General features: G+C 40.0%; 1 pseudogene; it reads left to right on the plus strand.

Annotated features, from left to right (window-relative positions):
* Positions 1 to 14,772: 14,772 nt before the first annotated feature.
* On the plus strand, positions 14,773 to 14,892 carry LOC129888192 (5S ribosomal RNA; annotated as a pseudogene).
* The last annotated feature ends 399 nt before the right edge of the window (positions 14,893 to 15,291 follow it).

Here is a 15,291-nt window from a genome sequence, read left to right on the forward strand (position 1 = left end):
AGATTCATCAGCATAGGAGTTCCTCTCAGCTGTGTCGGAAGTGCTTCACTGTTCTGGAGCCTAAATTTGGATGCTGGTCACTTAATGTATATATTTGTACATTCATGGGTACGGCGGGGGTCTTGTCCCGCCATATGTTGCTGTTACTATTCTTAGAGGTCTGTAGACATATGTTTATGTGGGTTGTTTGTGAATTAGTTTCGATGTTGCCTATTCGATATGTTGTGAATGTCCTTGTTATAGCAGCCTTGTCGGCTCACGTGCCCTTTCATGATATGATACAAATGAAAGAGGCTACATGTACATAAAAAAAGTTTTAAACTATTGGGGTTTTTGTATATAGTATCACATCACACACGGTTCAACTTAAGTGTAGTTGATAAATACGCATAAGAGGGTCCAGGTCGGACCCCAGTTGCGGCCTACGGGGTTGGGTTGTGACAGAAGTGGTATCAGAGCAGTTCGTCCTTGGAATGTCTACAGACCGTATCTAGTAGAGTCTTGTTTATCGGTGTGTTGTGCACCACATCTATAGACAAGAGGCTACAGGACATTTAGGATGTTACTTTCTTTCATATCTAAGATCGTGCAATAGAGCCGAGCCATAGGAAATGAAATTCCTCATACTAACCTTCAATTTTAGCATAAAGATAACGCCGGTAGAAGGAAGTAACTGACGATATTGGATGTTACGAAGCACGCAGGTAAGCAAAGGCACGAAAGCCCTATGTCAGGTAAGGTATTGAAATGCGATTGACAGATACAATTGAAAAGTGAAAGGAAAGGTAAACAGGAAAGTATAACAGGTATAGCTCGAGTGGACATAACAGGTAAATTCATTTCCATATTATTAATTGTGGGCACCCTGTGTAGCTGCGATGTGAGGTGATATGACTATATATGTATGCCCTGTGTGGCTGAGATGTTATACAATATGAATGTATATATGTGTGCCCTGTGAGGCATTGTTGGTATTTTCTGCGTGCAGGTGTTGAGATAGTAAAAAATACAGAGGAAACTCTGCCCAAATTTTCCTAGAAATAAGAGGAGAATGAGATACAGGGCTATAGTATGTCTTGAAAGGTTGTCCTCGCAACAATGATGAGATTTGACTAAACAAGTATGGATGACCTCGAGAAATAAGTTAATTGCTGAGTTAATGGCAATAGAAACTAGGAGGACGATACTGGAATAGTAGAATAAGTTAGAAAGGAACTATAAGCCAAAGAAAATGACTCAGACAGGACTGATAGATCGGGATAAAATGAGATAGTAAGACATTGCCTAAATTGATACATAGGGATAAACTATGACAAGTGATAGTTGAAGGAAGTAACAGTATGGTTAAGACAAGAGTAAGACAAGAGTGCGAGGGATAAAGAATTGTGATGGATATGAAGTGTTAATAAGATAGCTTATGAGACATTAAGTACAAGACTAGCTAAGAAGGGTAAGTAACCCATAGTAAGAATCGTGAAGAAAGTCAAGCGGTATTATACTATGGGTCTGAATGCGAACAAGGTACCAGGTGAACATAACAAAAACCATTATTAGAATAAGCAAAACTTAGTAAGGAATTAACTGGAAGGTATGATGTGGTCCATGTAAAAGGAATGTACAGATAGGTGTGGAACGGAAAAGCAAGCTATGGAACAAATAAGGAAGATTTATCAAGTTCCATAAGGAAAGTTTCGAATAAAGGTTATATGATGACGAAAAGGATGACTAGTGCAAGAAAATAAAGGGTAATATGGAATTCCTTACGCCCAACCAAAAATGGAAATGAGTTGAAGGAATAATACAGAAGTTCTAATAGAGGCACTCAAGATAGATGCGATTAATTAAGTATAAGTATCGAACAAAAAGAGAAATAGACAGTTACGAACTGGAGGTATAGTATGATGAAAAAGTATTAAGACAAGGCCACTACTACCACGAAATTGATATGGTTTTAAGCAGGATTAGAAATGAGCCTTAAAGCACACAACAAAGATGCAAGCTCAGGAGGCGTAAAGAAGTATGGTGTACATGTGACTCCACTCTAATGATTAGTGGTATCCACTGGAATAAAGTTAGTATAATGACGAAGCTCGAAACATGAGTCATTAAAGTATAAGTACACTCGAGTGGGGAATGTGCACCAATTATGAGCCCTCGCTAATTACTGATTGAGATGAATGGAATGTGGCTTTGAGTGCACTACTACATTACGGATACTACTCGAGTATCAATCATTAGATGAGATTCGATTCGAGATATTCCAAATATTACAGCACCCTACGATTGTGCTAGGGTTTCCTAGAAAGGCAACCTAACGTGGGGATGATTTAACAGAAGATGTAGATATGGTGCAACCCGTTAAATATGTTGGAATAGAATCATTCGCGTGTAAATAGCTGAAGATATACGGAGAATGACATAGGTACACCCCAAAAGGGGGGAAGTGGACAAAAGAAGTACAAGTGTAAAAGAAAATCAACTGATGCTATCGCATGTAAATGGGGACGCTTAAACGTCAAACGAGACCCCATAAGGGATGGACGTGATCATACCCAAACTGATGCACCGGATTCCGTCAAAACTCCGAAGTTAAGCATGCTCGAATGAGAGTAGCACTGGGATGGGTGACCTCCTGGGAAGTGAGAAAAAGAACAAAACAAGTATGACAAAAAGAGATTATAAAAGCGGGTTAGTACAACGACACATATAGAACATAGTACGCCAAGAGCAGAAAAAGATTATGACTGAAATACAATGCACCTCGTGAAAATGGCACAAAAATAGTTGTGCAGCTTATGAATATTGGCATATTAAGAGCGAGGTCAAATGATTACTCGATAAAAGAAAGTCAGTAATAACAATGTGATTGCCATATTTAGAATCTATTTAGGAAAAGTGTAAGATGGTTCGAGGCAGAACTATTCAGATATAATCGGTATTAAGGACAAGAGCCATAGTGGAGCCTTGACCTCGACTAAAGGAGGTAAGCCACTAGTATAGCAACGCTAAGGAATTTTCTGGACTGCTCTATGTCCGTACACACGTTTATGTAAGGATTACAATATGATGTATGGTAAGGAAACTGGAGAAAAGATCTGAGTAAAAGAAAAAGATAGCATACCTAAGGTATTACAAGTTAGATTAAGAGGAGTTGTACAATAGCTTAAGTTAAAAAAAGCATCAGCAGTATGATAGCCTATCTCAGGGAATGGAAACCCCGACTCAGAGGTGGAAAACAGTTAATATGTATTATAGTACGAGCTGAGCTCGCATTCTAAGGAACTGGGAGTTCATACGGGCTATGGTAGATGGGCTGACAGAATCAACCTGTTCCCCTCCAGTTAGAAAGGCATATTCAGCTGAGGGTTCTGCAAAATGACATAGTAGGGAAACAATAAGATTTCACGGAGTCCCCACATCTATTATCTTAGATAGAAAAATTCAATTTACAGCTAACTGCTGGAAATCATTATCATTTCGAAAGGGATTAAGGAACCCAGATGAATCTTAGTATGACATTTTGCCCTTCGATTAAGAGACAGGCCCAGATATGATCTACTAAATTATTGATGAAGTAAAGCTTATTCCGGGACAAGATATCAATTAGCAGCCTAAAGTCAGCAAGAAGGGGATACATTGATCCTTCGCAGGGCATTTTTAGAATAGATAAAGTTGCCTATGAGTGAGACCTACCGTCCGATTTGAAATGATACATTCAGTTTTCACAGATCAATGCTCCGTAAGAATGAGAACGATGCTCCCAGAATATTTCCCGTGGAGGAGGTCCAGGTAACAGGGAGTTATCCTACGAGGGGCAACCTATCTCCATCTGGGATCAGCAGATTAAACGGGTTGCGAACTAAGGACATAGTTTCCATCAAGGTACTATGGCGGAATAAGAATCATGAAGACATAAACTGGGAGGTTGAAAAGGACATGAAACACAAGTGTCTGTACCTATTCCCGATGTCTACGGATAGCCCTAGTCTTGGAACTCGTATATTAATTACTTGGATGAAAATGTATGTCATTCCAGTAGAAAGGCATCTCCCTATGATCCGTATAAAGTCTTAAGGAAAGTTTTATTCAACATTCGGGGACGAATGTTCTAAAGGGGGGAAGGATGTTACACCCCGCACTCTTGAGCTCAGAACGTCTTCTTAAGTTCCTTAGACACTATCATGTGAGCCGGATAAGCTACGACACTATCAAACAACTCTAAGGAAAGAAGATTGTGATACCTCGCGAGAAGGGAGGTTGGAGATAGAGTCATAAGAATCCGGAAAGAGTTGGAGGCTAAGAAATGAGTCGTAGGACTCGATTTACCTACGTAAGACACTAAGTTAAGAGTCTTATACACTTAAGTTGCTTAAGGATATACCAAGCTTACGTAGTGCGGATTACATGAGCTCTTAAAATAAGACGAGAGGAAAAACCTACGAAAGGGAGGAAAAACTAGTTTTCGAACTTATTAAAGCGAAGCAAGCAGGTGACAAGCAGGTAGGTGACACACCTAGGTGGGACCCACACTTCCACGTGGCAGCATGTGATTGGTGGCATGTAATGACGTGGCTGCCTAAGGTTGTGACACGTGTCACCCTTAGAGGATGACACGTGTCACCTTCCAAAAGGATATATATATGTGTAAAGTGCTGAAATTTATCACATTTCATCCTTCTCTCTTCAAAAACACTTGAGAGAAAAACCAAGAACAAAAGAGAGTATAGCTACGGGTTTGGTGGCCAAGAAAGGTAAGGCCCGATTTCTTTCCGTGAATTAATTATTTAAGGTATCCTATGGTGATATGACGGTGTTTAACAACATAAAATTTATCGTTAGGGAAAAGAGGAGATTTTGTTCTTGTTAACAGACCCGTTTTTGAAAATACCACTGTTAGTAAAACAAGTATAACTCCTTCTGTATAGCTCCGTTTCAAGTGATTAAAGATGTTTTGGAAAGATATTACATAGGGATACAACTTTCATGTAGACTCTACAACCCAGTTTTGCTTTTCGCTACTCCAAAAATGGTGGTGAAGCTTGGGGGAGCTGCTGCCCAGATATCGTTCTGGAAATCCTACACAGACTGCTGTTGATATTTTGGGCATATCTCTTTGTACAAAATTGCTGTAGGGATGATTCGAAATGGTATGCGACCTTGATACACATGTCTATAACTTTCATTGATAACACAAATCCTGTTTCCGTCAATTAGCCCTTCGAAACTAAGGGACAATACGAGACAGTAACCTGCCCAGAATTCACGTTTTGACAACTTTGGTGAATTTTGACCAATTTCGGGTGAGGTAAGGTCTTACCTTCTAATTTGAAGTTTATGGTGTTGTTATAAGGTGTATTAAACACCTTTTAGGCTGCTGGAAGTGTAAAAATGTCATAGCAATGTTTAACGTTCGAAGCAATCCAAATTGTAGTCGTTATAGTCGAATTGTTGTCGAAGTGAAGTGTTGTTAGTGTGAGTGGTTGCTGCAGGGGTGTGAGGTGTGGTTGAAGGGCCTAAATGTGTTTTAAAGTGGTTTATGGTGCTGCTGGTTGAAGCCACATGACCCCTCGTTGTGTATAATTAAAGGCGTTACAAAATAAAGGCTAGACGCCCTATTGTGATATCGTATTTTTGAATAAGTCGTTTGAAGTTTATGTTGTATATTGTTGTTGCGAATTGCTTAAACATATGCTGCAGGTTGTTGTTGTTGGTTGGCTGTAGGTCTTAGGGACCTAATTGGAAATCCGTATAGGGCACATTGTAGGGGAGGTGCTGCCCAATTTTCGTTAACATCCTAACTAGTTAAGGAACTAGCCGAGAAGGCGAGCGAAGGGATGAATGTTATGAATACTCGTGGGTAGTCAAAGTTGCTGAAAAGTCTAAGGTTGTTAATACTTGCATTACTTCTATGTTAAATAGGTTTCAAGGACAACGACGAGGATGTGATTAAGAGAAGTCCATACAAGGTATGTGAAGCTTTCCTTTGGCGTGTTTTTAGAATAGATATGTAGAGCTATTCTTCTTTTCTTTTGGCATGTCTTAGATATAGGCTATAAATGATATGTATATGATATTTGGGATTCAATCCATTCGTAAAGCCCTGAGTATGAGTCGAAACTCTTGTTTACTTCTTGGTATTAGAACTTCTGCAATAGCTGAGTCATTGCCTTTTTGTCTTCTATGTGATGAAAACTAGTACATGTAAAGCCTATTTCTTCTTTCCTTTGGAGTGGCTTAACTTTAAGTGAAATGGTATATGATATAGGTTTAGAGGTAATTCCATTTATGAGCTCTGATTGTAACTCGTGACTTGTAGTCACTCCTGAACATCAAGAGTCTGAAAGTAGTCAAACTGATATTCTCGAGCCTGCTATATAATGAATAGTAAGTAGAGGTACTAGCTCCTCTTTTTAGAGGCTCTGAAATGATAAATGTCGTTGATTGCATGAGTTGAGTCTTTGACTAGATAAATTGTGTTTCTGATTGCATAGACTATATTTCTGAATGCATAAATTATGTGGCGTTATTTTGATGCATGTCTGTGATTCTTGAGGCCCCAACTGATGTAAGCCCTAATGACATCTAAAGGGATACCTCGGATAATTACTCCCCCAGTCTTCAGGTGACGGTTCACTTGACTGTTTCATCGAGTCTTAGATAATGACTTAGTTGCATATGGTTTCTCACTACTCTACTCGTACATACTGTAACCCATCCTTCCTCGAGTCGCACAATGGGCCGGGATATGTTATCGTGCACAGTGTTACTACTTCTTTCACCACATCCCGGGCCGGATGTATATAGTTCCACGCACGAGGAGACGATACCGTACGTGAGGTGTGATATATGTTATATGTTATGACGATACGATTATTCACCGAGTCCCGGGCCGGCTGTAATATGATTGTAGGTGTGGTGAAATAAGGAAGGAACACCAAGTCCCTCCTTATAGGGCTGAGTACATATGTATATTATGATGGTACGCTATAGTCGTACACCACTCTATTCACTGAGTCCCTCACTAAAGGGTCGGATACTGTATGTAGGCATGCATATGAAATTAAAGCAATACATTGTGACCCTGAGCCCCGCAGTGAACCGGGTGTGATACGATGTTATACATGATAAGATGATACCGTATACGATGGTATGATACCGTATACGATGATATGATGAAATGAAATGCATTATGATATGATGATATGTGATTATGAAGAAGTGATTATAACACTGAGTTCACTAGAGGGCCGGGCACAACATATGATGATGTGTATGATTTACGTGTCCTAAGGTGCAGGTACAGTAATTCATTTAGTTATTATACTTGTCCCCTGCATCCCTATTTCAGTTATGATCTCAGTTACGATGTGTTATGCTTTACATACTCAGTACATATATCATACTGACCCCCCCTTTTTTTCGGGGGGTTGCATTTCATGCCCGCAGGTACAGATGTTTATTCTGGAGATCCATCAGCATAGGAGTTCCTCTCAGCTGTGTCGGAAGTGCTTCACTGTTCTGGAGCCTAAATTTGGATGCTGGTCACTTAATGTATATATTTGTACATTCAGGGGTACGGCGGGGGTCTTGTCCCACCATATGTTGCTGTTACTATTCTTAGAGGTCTGTAGACATATGTTTATGTGGGTTGTTTGTGAATTAGTTTCGATGTTGCCTATTCGATATATTGTGAATGTCCTTGTTATAGCAGCCTTGTCGGCTCACTTGCCCTTTCATGATATGATACAAATGAAAGAGGCTACATGTACATAAAAAAAAGTTTTAAACTATTGGGGTTTTTGTATATAGTATCACATCACACACGGTTCAACTTAAGTGTAGTTGATAAATATGCATAAGAGGGTCCAGGTCGGACCCCAGTTGTGGCCTACGGGGTTAGGTCGTGACAGTAGTCATCCAAATACACATATATACACCTCTTTAGAAGGTGCCACGTGGCATCCTCCTAGGGTGACATGTGGAAGCCTTCTAGGGTGCCACCTCAACCCATTCGGCCAATCACATGCTGCCATATGGTAGTGGGGTCCACCCCAAACTGCTGCATCACCTACTTGACCCTAAGTAGGTGCATCACCTTCTTGTCCAAGTAGGTGAATCACCTACTTGCTTTGAGTAGATGCATTATTTCCTTATTTCTCTTTCGTGAGCTCGTAATCCCGTCTTACTTCAAGAGCATATGCACTCCTTGCTACTTAAGCTCGATGTGTACTCAAGTAGCTTAAGTGTGTAGGACTTCTAAGTTAGTATCTTACGTAGGTAAGTTGAGTCCTACGACTCCTTACTTGGCCTCCAACTTCTTCCGACTCCTCATAACCCTACTTCCAACCTTTCCTAGTGTGAGGTATCACATTCTCCTTTCTTTGGAGTTGTTTAATAGCGTTGTAGATTATCTGGATCACATAGTAACTACTAAGAATCTTAAGATACATTTCGAGCTCAAGAGAGTGGGGTGTAACATCCTTCCCCCCTTTAGAACATTCGTCCTCGAATGTTAAATAAAACTTCTCTCAAGACTTTATACCGATTGTAGGGAGATTGTTTTCTATTGCGATCACACATATTTTCATCCAAGTAATTAATATATGAGTTTCAGGAGTTGGGGTTACCTGTAGACATCAGGAATAGGTATGAATACTTGTGTTTTATGTCCTCTTCAATTCCTCTGGTCATCCCCTTTTCTGGTTTTGGTTTTTGCTACAATATCTTGATAGAAGGCACGTCTTTAGTCTACAATCTTCTAGTTTGCCGATCTAAGATGGCGATAGGTTGTTTCTCGCAGGATTCTATTTCTTGGACATCATCTATGGAACATACCCTGGGTGGCTCGTTAGTACCCTAGCGAAGCATCCCTATCTGATGGACTGGGCGTATAGTTTCCAAATAAGGTGGTAAGCTCAGCTTACTGGCCACTTTTCCTACCTTACGAGCAACTTGATACCGTCTAATATATTTTGGGTTAAGTTTTCTTTTCTGGGTGGCCCTGTTATGAACATCCAATCATCAATTTGAACTTTGTATGTCAATGGCGATTATCTGTATATCATTTTTTTGACTCTGGCTGCTAATCCTTAGCTTGCTCAATCATGTCATGGCCTTTTAGCTTACTCTCTCTAACATCGCCCCATCCAATAGAGGACTTACATATCTTGCTCTACCAGTCTTGTACGGGGCCATTGGGATACTGGAGTAGTAGTTATTATTGTAGGCAACTTGATAAGTGATAGATAATCATCCCAGCTATCTTTGAAGTTAACAACACCAGCTCATGACATATCTTCTAGCGTTTAAGTGGTACAGTTTAGCCTGTTCATTAGGTTTGAGGTAAAGTAGTGTACGAAGACTTATCTGTCTTTCCAGTTTCTTCGCGGACTAATCCTCGGTAGTTAATTGTAACTTGGGCTCCTTCATCTGGGATAATAGCTATGGAGACTCCGTAAGGTCCTATCCCTCTTTTACCCTATAATTTTACCCCTTCTCGGCTGAGTAGGTAGCCTTTGATTGAAGGAGCATGGGCTAATATTGTTAATCTCTAGGTAACATTCCCTCCAGAGTCATCTAGTGCTGGAGTGTGAAGTAAGTCTTGTAGCCCAGGTTATATTGTGGAATTTTTGACCTCGCGTATTACTTCCTACCTTTCGTAAATGACACTAACTGGTACCATGTTGTGGAACTGTGGCATTTAAGTGCGCCTTCAGTTAGTAATTAGCTAATCCTACTTGTTTTACTTAAGTCCTTTTTACAATTCCCTCAACGTAACTTATATTACTCTAGGTACATAATCTCATATTGTTTCTCCGTCCCTAGTTCAGATTCTTCCATCTTGCGCGATCACACCCGCACTATCGCGCTAAATTCCACCAGAATTTAGAAGTTAAGCATACTTGGGCGAGAGTAATACTGGGATAGGTGACCTCCCTGGGAAGTCTTCGTGTCTCGTTTCATTGTAATCCTTGCCATAATATGCATGTTACACCCCGTACTTTGGTACCTTAGAATGCTTCTTAAGATTCTCAAGTATCTGGGAAGGCTTTTAAGTTTCTTAAAAGTCGTTATGTGAATCGGATAGTTTATAATTCTATCAAATAACTCCAAGGAAAGGAGAACGGAATGATTCATAATAAGGAAGATTGGAAATAAGGTTATAAAAATTCGAAAGGAGTTGGAGGCCGAGAAATGAGTCATAGGACTCGATTAACTTGCGTAAACTACCAACTTGGAGGTCTTACGTACTTAACCTACTCGAGTGCGTGTTGAGACTAAGTAGCAAGGAATACATAGGCTCTTAAAGTGCGACGAAATTACGAACCCACGGAAGAGAAATAAAGAAATGACGCACCTACTTGAAGCAAGTAGGTGACTCACCTACCTGACACATGGTAGCACGTGATAGGTACACATGGCATCACATGAAAGTGACACGTGGCAGCAGGTGACACACCATGGGGTGGACCCCACCTGCCACATGGCAACCATGGATTGGTTGCATAATTGAGGTGGCTGCCTAAGGGTGTGACACGTGTCACCCTTAGGGGATGACATGTGTCACTCTCCAAAAAGATATATATCTATGTATGGATGACTATTAAGTCATTTTTAGCCAAAAGCATGAACAACAAATAGAGAGAAAGAGAGCTCACAACAGCAGCCACAAATTGGAGGAAATTAAGGTAAGTTCTTCACTTTTCTTCCGTGAATTAATTATCTAAGGTGTTCCTTAACTACGTGGAGGTGTATATATGTATATTACGAGGCCTACAGAACCATATTTTCAGTTATACACTTGGAAAACTAAGAGAAGCTTAAAGAGAAAACGCTAGGGAATAGACCCATTTTTGAATTAAACTGCTGTTAGTAAACCGGATATAACTCCTTGTGTGAGGCTTCGTTTTAAGTGATTCAAGATGTTTTGGAAAGATATTTCATAGGACTATAAATTTAATTTAGACTCTACAACCCAGTTTTGCTTTTCTCTTCTCGAAAAATGGTGGTGAAGCATGGGGGGGCTGCTGCCCAGATTTGGTTTTGGAAATCCTACACGGACAGCTGTGAGTATTTTGGTCATATATTTTCGTAAAAAATTACTGTAGGGGTAATTTAAAATTGTTTGCGACCTTGATACACATGTATATAACTTTAATTGAGGCCATAAATCTTGATTCCCTCAATTACCCCTCCGAAACTAAGCGACAATATAAGGGCAGTGGGCTGTCCAGATTTCACGTTTTGGATAGTTTTGGCGAGTTTGACAAGTTTAACGTAAGGTAAGGCCTTTACTTTTAAATTGGAGTTTATGGTGTTGTTATAGAGGGTATTATACGTTGTGTAAGTGGCTGGAAATGTGAAAATATGATAAATATGTTTGACGCCCGAAATAAGCTAAATTGGAGTCGCTAGAAGTGAATTGTCGTCGAAATAAAGTGTCGTTCTTGTAAGTTGTTGCTGCAGGGGTGTAATGTATTGTTGCAGGGCTTAAATGCGTTCTAAAAGGGGTGTGGATGCTGCTGGTTGCAGACACATGACCCCTCATTGCGTATAATGAAAGGCGTTACAAAATAAAGGCTAGACGCCCTATTGTGCTACCGTATTTTTGAATAAGTCGTTTGGAGTTTATGTTGTATATTGTTGGTGTGAATTACTGCAGGTTATTGTTGTTGGTCGGCTGTAGGTCTTAGGAACCTAATTGGAAATTTGGATAGGGCACATTATAGGGGAGGTGCTGCCCAATTTTCGTCGACGCCTTAGCGAATAACAGAACTAGTTGGGAAAACGACTAAGGAAATAGATTCCATTGATGCTAAGGTATAACCTAAGATGCTGGAAAGTTCAGAAGGGTTGATATTCATATTACTTTTATGTTGGATAGGTTCAAAGGACGATGAAGCGAACAGGATAAGGAATAACTTAGACAAGGTATGTGAAGCTTTCTTTTGGCGTGTTTTTAGAATAAGTATGTAGAGCTATTCTGCTTTTCTTTTGGCATGTCTTAGAGATAAGTTATAAATGATATATATATGATATTTGGGATTCAATCCATTCGTAAAGCCCTGAGTATGAGTCGAGACTCTTATTTACTTCTTGATATTAGAACTTCTGCAATAGTTAAGTCATTGCCTTTTTGTCTTCTATGTGATGAAAACTAGTACATGTAAAGCCTATTTATTATTTCCTTTGGAATGGCTTAATTTTAAGTGAAATAGTATATGATATAGGTTTAAAGGTAATTCCATTTATGAGCTCTGATTGTAATTCGTGACTTGTAGTCACTCCTGAACATTACGAGTCTGAAAATAGTCAAACTACTATTCTTGAGCTTGCTATATAATGAATAGTAAGTAGAGGTACCAATTCCTCTTTTTAGAGGCTCTAAAATGATAAATGTCGTTGATTGCATGAGTTGAGTATTTGACTAGATAAATTGTGTTTCTGATTGTATAGACTATATTTCTGATTGCATAAATTGTGTGGCATTATTCTGATGCATGTTTGTGATCCCTGAAGCCCCAACTGATGTAAGCCCTAATGACATCTAAAGGGATACCTCGGATAATTACTCCCCTAGTCTTCAGGTGACGGTTCACTTGACTGTTTCATCGAGTCTCAGATAATGACTTAGTTGCATATGGTTTCTCACTACTCTACTCGTGCATACTGTAACCCATCCTTCCTCAAGTCCCACGATGGGCCGGGAATGTTATCGTGCATAGTGTTACTACTTCTTTCACCGCATCCAGGGCCGGATATGTATAGTTCCACGCACAAGGAGACGATGCCGTACATGAGGTGTGATATATGTTATATGTTATGACGATACGATTATTCACCGTGTCCCGGGCCGGCTGTAATTTGATAGTATATGTGGTGAAATAAGGAAGGAACACCGAGTCCCTCCTTAGAGGGCCGGGTACGTATGTATATTATGATGGTACGCTATAGACATACACCACTCCATTCACCGAGTCCCTCACTAAAGGGGCTGAATACTTTATATATGCATGCATATGAGATTAGAGTGATACATTTGCGACCCTGATCCCCGTAGTGAACCGGATGTAATACGATGACATACATGATAAGATTGTACCATATACGATGATATGATACCATAAACGATGATATGATGAAATGAAATACATGATGATACGATGACATGTGAATATGAGAAAATGATTATGGCACCGAGTTCACTAGAGGTCCGGGCACAGCATATGATGATGTGTATGATTTACGTGTCCTAAGGTGTAGGTACAGTAATTTGTTAAGTTGTTATACTTGTCCCCTGCATCCCTATTTCAGTTATGGTCTCAGTTACGATGTGTTATACTTTACATACTCAGTACATATATCGTACTGACCCCTTTCCTCGGGGGGCTGCGTTTCATGCCCGTAGGTACAAATGTTCATTCTGGAGATCCGTCAGCTTAGGAGTTCCTCTCAGCTATCTCGGAAGAGCTTCACTGTTCTGGAGCCTAATTTTTGATACTGGTCACTAAATGTATATATATTTGTACATTTAGGGGTATGGCGGGGGCCCTGTCCTGCTATATGTTACTGGTACTATTCTTAGAGGTCTGTAGACATATGAATGTGGGTTGTTTATAAGTTATTTCGACTGTGCCTATACGACATGTTATAAATGTGTTTATGTTATGGCAGCCTCATCGGCGCGTGCCCTTTCATGATAAGATACGAATGAAAGAGGTTATAGGTACATGAAAAAGTTTTAAACTATTGAGATTTTTGTGTATAGTATCACCTCACACACGGTTCAACTTAAGTGTAGCTGATAAACACGCATAAGAGGGTCCAGGTCGGACCCCAGTCGTGGCCTACGGGGTTGGGTCATGACAGAAGTGGTATCAGAGCAGTTCGTCCTTGGAGTGTCTATAGATTGTGTCTAGTAGAGTCTTTTTTATTGGTGTGTTGCGCACCACATCTATAGACATGAGGCTACAGGACATTTAGGATGTTACTTTGTTTCATATCTAAGATCGTGTGATAGAGCCGAGTCATAGGAAATGAAATTCCTCATACAAACCTACGATTTTAGCAGGAAGACAACGCCGATAGAAGAAAGTAACTGACAATATTGGATATTACGAAGCACACAGGTAAGCAAAGTTACGAAGGACCTATGTCAGGTAAGGTGTTGCAATACAATTGATATATAAAGTTGGAAAATGAAAGGAAAATTTTACAGGAAAGTTTAAACAGGTGTAGTACGAGTTGGACATACGAGGTAAGTCCATCAGTTTATACTATTATTGATATTGGGCACCCTGTGAGGCTGCAATATGACGTGATATGATACGTATATATGTATCTTTATGCGTATTGCCCCTGTGAGGCATTGTTAGCATTTTCTCCGTGCAGGTGTTGAGATAGTAAGAAATACAGAGGAAACTCTGCCTAAATTTTCCTTGAAATAAAAGGAAAATGATTTGGGAAAGACTGGTAGTTCTGAATAGAACGATATATTAAGGATAAGACTAACTAAGAAGGGTAAGTAACCCATAGTAGGAATCGTGAAAAAGGTTAAGAAGTGTTATACTATGGGGTAGAATGCGAACAGGATATGATGTGAAAATAATGAGGATAGTTATGAAAATAAGTAAATCCTTGTGAGGAAGTGGCTAAAGATAGGATGTGGTCCGTGTAATAAGAATATAAGGGTAACTTGGACGGTGCAGCTTGGCCTACTGGATCAACTACTGGGTCATCGTCTTCCTCGATAGATATGCGCCCCATGGGGGAGGGTGCGATCATACCAGCACTAACGTACCGGATCCCATCAGAACTCCAAAGTTAAGCGTGCTTGGGCAAGAGTAATATTAGGATGGGTAACCCCCTGGAAGCCCTGTGTGGCTGTGATATGAGATGATATGCATGTATATATACGTTGGCCGTGCATGGCATTGTTGATATAAAGAAGTATTGTGGATACGTAACTCCACCGTGAAAGATGATAAGACCCTTTGAGATAGGGGGTGTAGCTTTGTAAAACAACTAGCGCATTGTGAATTCATTAAAGGGACAAGTGGTACCCACTGGGATAAGGCTAGGACTAGGACAAAGCTTGGGACACCGAGCATCAGAAGGTAAGTACTGTCTATTTGAGAATTGGAAACGACTATAAGCCCTAGGTAGTTGTTGATCAAAATAAATGGAAAGTGGCTTCGAATAAATTGCTACATGACTCGAGTACCCATAATTAGACTGGATTAGCACCTCATGATTGTGTTAAGTTGTCGTACCTAGGCAACCAAAGGTATG

This window comes from Solanum dulcamara, chromosome 4 (genome assembly GCF_947179165.1).
Source record: "Solanum dulcamara chromosome 4, daSolDulc1.2, whole genome shotgun sequence".
In the NCBI taxonomy this organism is placed as follows: Eukaryota; Viridiplantae; Streptophyta; class Magnoliopsida; order Solanales; family Solanaceae; genus Solanum; species Solanum dulcamara.